We start from the raw sequence: 6,000 nt of genomic DNA, 5'->3' as shown, positions 1-6,000 counted from the left end.
GAGGGGAGACAGAGAACCATGTCTAACTGTGTCTCTCACGTCATGGTGGTCTTCGTATTGTGTCCTGCATATTTATATATTTGTACCCAATCAGCACCTGCTCCACTGATCAAGTCATGGCTGTGTTGTGTACCACGGCAACTCTCCTTGTTAATTACTTAAACTTGTGCACTCAGAAATGTGGAGGTGAAAAATACCATCAGGAAGTTCTGAGGGGAAAAAAAGTAACCTTGAGAGATATCCTTAACTTTATAAAATATGTTGTCTTTTTAATGGAAAAGAGAGAAGAAGATGATTTCTATGGTGCAGAGGCACATGAACACTATTTGTCCCAAGTATGTTTATTGTGACGTACAGGCACTATGAATCAAGGTCCAGGCAGGAAATTATCTATCATTGTAAAAATATTCTATCTACTTAGATTTATGTATGTCCAATTGATTGTCAAAGTTCAATGTACTGTCAGAATTAGAGTTCTTATAACATGCGGATTGTCAGGACACCGCTCTGGAGATTTTAATTTACTAGTTTTATTGTTGGATGACATATCTACTTTTAGACAAATTACTCAGGTGTATTTGTGCATATACTCTAGGTATTGTGCTATAATTTATATTCACATCATGACCCTGGTTCTTTAAACATTTTTTCATACATATTTATTTATTTTTAAAATTCCAGTGTTAAAATACAGTGTTATATTAGTTTCAGGTATACAATATAGTCGTTCAACAATTGTATACATTATTCAGTGCTCATCACAATAAGTGGACTCTTAATCCCCTTCACCTATTTCACCCTTTGCCCCACTCACCTCTCCTTTGGTAACCATCATTTCTCTGTATTAAAGGGTCTCTTTTTTTCCCATTATTCATTTGTTTTCTTTCTTGAATTTCACATATGAGTGAAATCATATGGTACTTGTCTTTCTCTGATGGACTTATTTCACTTAGCATTATACCCTCTAACACACATACCATCTATGTGTTGCAAATGACAAGATTTAATTCTTTTTTATAGCCTAATAATATTCCATTGTATACAAATACCACTTGTTTATCCATTCACCTGTCAATGAACAATTCCATAATTTGGGTATTGTAAATAATGCTGCAATAAACACAGAGGTGACCATATCATTGGAAATTCGTGTTTTTGTGTTCTTTGGGTAAATATCCAGTAGTGGAAATAGTAATGGATCATATAGCAATTCTACTTGTTTTTGAGGAGCCTCCGTACTGTTTTCCAGAGTGGCTGCACCAGTTTGCATTCCCACCAACAGTGCACAGCATTCCCTTTTGTCCACATCCTCACCAACACTTGTTTCTTGCGTTTTGATTTTAGCCATTCTGACCGGTGTGAGGTTATATCTCTTTGTAGTTTTGATTTGCATTGCCCTGATGATGGATGTTTAGCATCTTTTCATGTATCTATTGTCCATCTGGATGTCTCCTTTGGACAAATGTCTGTTCATGTCTTCTGTCTATTTTTATTTGAATTATTTGTTTTTTGGGTGTTGAGTTGTGTAAGTTCTTTATATATTTTGGAAACTAACCCATTATTTGATATGTAATTTGCAAGTATCTTTTCTCATTTGGAGGTTGTCTTTTAGTTTTGTTGATTTTTCTCCTTCCCTGTGCAGAGATTTTTATTTTTATACAGTCCCACTAGTTTATTTTTGCTTATTTCCTTGGCCTCAGGAGATGTATCCAGAAAAATGTTGCTATAGTCAGTGCCAGAGAAATTACTCCCGATGCTTTCTTCTAGGGTGTTTTTTGGTTTTAGATCTCACATTTAGGTCTTTAACCCACTTTGAGTTTATTTTTGTGTATGGTGTAACAAAGTGTTCCAGTTTCATTCTTTTGCATGTAACTGCTGTCAGGTTTCTAGCACCATTGTTGAAGAGACTGTCTTTTTCCCTTTGAGTGTTCTTGCCTCCTTTCTTGTAGATTAGTTGCCCATATAATCATGGGTTTATTTCTGGGCTTTCAATTATGTTCTATTGATATATGTTTCGTTAATGTGTGTGTGTGTGTGTGCGCGCGCGCGCGTGCACGCCAGTATTAAACTACTTTCATTGCTACAGCTTTGTAGTATATCTTCATATCTGGGCTTGTGATACATTCAGGTTTGTCTCTTTTTTTCAAGACTGCTTTTGCTAATCTGAGTCTCTTGTGGTTCCATACAAGACTTGTTCTAGTTCTGTGGAAAGTGCTGTTGGTATTTTGATACAGATTGTATTAAACATGTGGGTTGCTTTGAGTAGTATGGACATTTAAACATATTTCTTCTCCCTATCCATGAATATGAAATATCTTTCCATTTCTTCAATTTGTTTCATCAGTATTATATAGTTTTAAGGGTACAGGTCTTTTGGGGCTCCTGGGTGGCTCAGTTGGTTAAGCATCTGACTTTGGCTCAGGTCATGAGCTCAGAGCCTGGAGCCTGCTTCAAAATTTGTTTCTCCCTCTCTCTCTGCCCCTCCCCCACTCACTCTCTGTCTCTCAAAATAAAATAAAGATATAAATTTTTTTTTAAAAAAGAGTACAGGTCTTTTACCTCCTTGGTTGAGTTTATTCCTAGGTATTTTATTATTTTTGATGCAGTTGTAAATGGGACTATTTCCTTAATTTCTATTTCTGCTACTTCATTATTAGTGCATAGAAATGCAACACATTTCTGTATATTGATTTTGTATCCTGCAACTTCAGTGAATTAATTTATTAGTTCTAGTAGTTTTTTTAATGGAGTCTTTAGGATTTTATATGTATAGTGACATATCATCTGCAAATAGTGAAAGTTTTACTTCTCCTTACCAATTTGGATCCTTTTTTTCCTTTTTGTTGTTTGATTTCTGTGACTATGATTTTCAGTGCTAAGTTGAATAAAAGTGGTGAGAGTGGACACCCTTGTCTTGTTCATGATCTTAGGGGAAAAGCTCTCCATTTTTCACCATCGGGTGTGATATTAGCTGTGGATTTTTCATGTAAGGCCTTTGTTATGTTAAGGTATGTTCCCTTTAAATCTACTTTGTTGAGCATTTTTGATGTTGGATTTTGAATGGATGTTGCACTTTGTCAAATGCTTTTTCTGCATCTAGTGAAAGGATCATATGGTTTTTATCCTTTCTCCTGTTGTGCTGTATTATGTTAATTTATTTATGAATAGTGAACCATCCTTGCCTCCCAGGACTGAATCCCACTTCACCATGACCAATGATTTTATAAACTAATTATTTATTTAACTATTGTTGGATTAGGATTACTAATATTTTTTTGAAGATTTTTGCATCTATGTTTGTCAAGGATATTGACCCGTAGGTCTATTTTTTAGTGTCTTTATCTGGTTGTGGTATGAGGGTAATGCTGGCCTCATAGAATGAATTGGAATGCTTTCCTTCTTTTCTGTTTTTTGAAGTAGTTTGAGAAAAATAAGTATTAACTTTTATTTTTTAATTTTTAATGCTTATTTTTTTTTGAGAGAAAGAGACAGAAGGTGAGTGGGGGAGGGGCAGAGAGAGATAGAGAGAGGGAGACACAGAATATGAAACAGGTTCCAGGGTCTGAGCTGTCAGCACAGAGCCTGACCCAGGGCTCAAACTTGGGAACTGCGACATCATGACCTCGACTGAAGTCAGATGCCTAACCAACTGAGTCACCCAGGTGCCCCTGTATTAACTCTCCCTCCCTCCTTCCTTCCTTCCTTCTTTTCTTCCTTCCTTCTTTTCTTCCTCCCTTTCTTCCTTCCTTCCTTCTTTTCTTCCTTCCTTCTTTTCCTCCTTCCTTCCTTCCTTCCTTCCTTCCTTCCTTCTTTCCTTCCTTCCTTCCTTCCTTCCTTCCTTCTTTCCTTCCTTCCTTCCTTCCTTCCTTCCTTCCTTCCTTCCTTCCTTCCTTTTCTTTCTTGAGAGACAGCATGAGCAGGGAAGGGTCAGAGAGAGAGGGAGACACAGAATCTGAAATAAGCTCCAGTCTCTAAGCTAGCTGTCAGCACAGAGCCCGACGCGGAGCTCGAAACCATGAACCATGAGATCATGACCTGAGTCACAGTCAGCCGCCCAACTGACCAAGCCACCCAGGCGCCCCATTAACACTTCTTTAAATGTTTGATAGAATTCACCTGTGAGGTCATCTGGTCCTGGACTTTTGTTTGTTGGGAGTGTTTTGATTACTGAATTCAATTCCATTGCTTGTAATTAGTCTGTTCAAACTTTCTATTTCTTCCTGATTTAGTTTTGGGAGGTTATATGTTTCTAGGTATTTATCCATTTTTTTCTAGGTTGTCCAATTTGTTGGCATATAATATTTCATAATATTCTCTTATAATCTTTTGTATTTCTGTGGTGATGATGGTTATTTATCTTCTTTCATTTCTGATTTTATTTGAGTCCTCTCTCTCTCTCTCTGATGGGTCTAGCTAAAGATTTATCAATTTTGTTGATTTTTTCAAAGATCCAACTCTTGGTTGTCATATATTCTATTGTATTTTCAATGTCTAGTTTATTTCTGCTCTAATCTTTATTATTTCCTTCCTTCTACTGTTCTTTTCTTTTTCTAGTTTTTTTATGTATAAGGTTAGGGTTTTTTTTTATTGGAGGTTTTTCTTACTTCTTGATGAAGTCCTGTCTGGTATAAACTTTTATGTTAGAAGATCTTTTGCTGCATTTCAAGGATTTTGGGCCATTATGTTTTCATTTTCATTTGTCTCCATTGATATTTTGATTTCCTCTTTGATTTCTTGTGTAAATCATTCATTGTTTAGTGACATGTTATTTAACCTTCATATAATTTTGTTCTTTCTTAATTTTTCCTGTGGTTGATTTCTAGTTTCAGAGTGTTGCGGTCAGAAAAGATGCTTTTTTTTAAATTTGTTGAGCCTTGTTTTGTGGCCCAATGTGCAATCTAAGTTGGAGATGTTCCATGTGCACATGAAAAGAATGTATATTCTGCTGTTTTAGGATGGAATGTTTTGAATATGTCTGCTAGATTTATCTGGTCAAATGTGTTATTCAAAGCAACTGTTTCCTTGTTGATTTTCTGCTTAGATGTTCTATCCATTGGTGTAAGTGTGGTGCTAAAATCCTGTATTATATATTACTTCCTTTATGTTTGTTAATAGCTGTTTTATGCATTTGGGTGCTCTTGTGTTTGTTGCATAAATATTTGCAATTGTTATATTTTCTTTTTGGTTGTTCCCTTTATGATTATGTAGTGTCCTTCTTGTCTGTGTTACAATTTTTTAAAGTTTATTTCTTTATCTTGAGAGAGTGAGAGAAAGACATAAAGTGCACATGAGCAGGGGAGGGGCAGAGAGAGAGGGAGAGAGACTCCCAAACAGGCTCCACAGTGTCAGTGCCTGTTGCAAGGCTCGATCTCACTGAACCTTGAGATTATGACATGAGCTTAACCAATTTAGCCACCCAAGCACCCAACAGTTTGTTTTAAAGTCAATTTGTTTCTGATAGAGGTATTGCTACCTGGCTTTCTTTTCACTTTCCTTTGCATAGTAATTGTTTTTCTATACTTTTCACTTTCAATCTGTCTGTGTCTGTAGGTCTGAGACTAGTCTCCTGTAAGAAGCATATATATAGAAAAAGAAGAAGATGGGTCTTACTTTTTTTATCCATTTTATCACTCTATGTCTTTTGACTGGAGCATTAGATCATTTATCTTCAAAGTGATTATTGATTGGTATGTACTTATTGCTATTTGGTTACTTATTTTGTGATTGTTTTTGTGATTCTTCTCTGCTCCTTTCTTTTCTTGCTCTCTTTTGTCATGGTTTGTTGGCTTTCTTTAGTGATATACTTGGATTCCCTTCTCTTTATTTTTTCCATATTTATTACTGTTTTTAAATGTGTGTTTATCATTAGGTTTATATATAACATCTTATGCTTATAACCATCTGTATTAAGTTGATGGTCACTTAAGTTTGAGCCCTTTGTTAAGCACTAAATTTTTATTCCCCTCCCAGCCATGTTTTAGGTATATGCTGTCATACTTT

Source organism: Hyaena hyaena, unplaced genomic scaffold (genome assembly GCF_003009895.1).
Source record: "Hyaena hyaena isolate Hyena2069 unplaced genomic scaffold, ASM300989v1 scaffold_23, whole genome shotgun sequence".
NCBI classification, from domain to species: Eukaryota; Metazoa; Chordata; class Mammalia; order Carnivora; family Hyaenidae; genus Hyaena; species Hyaena hyaena.
The sequence above is the reverse complement of the archived record's forward strand: the minus strand, read 5'-3'. Positions refer to the sequence as shown.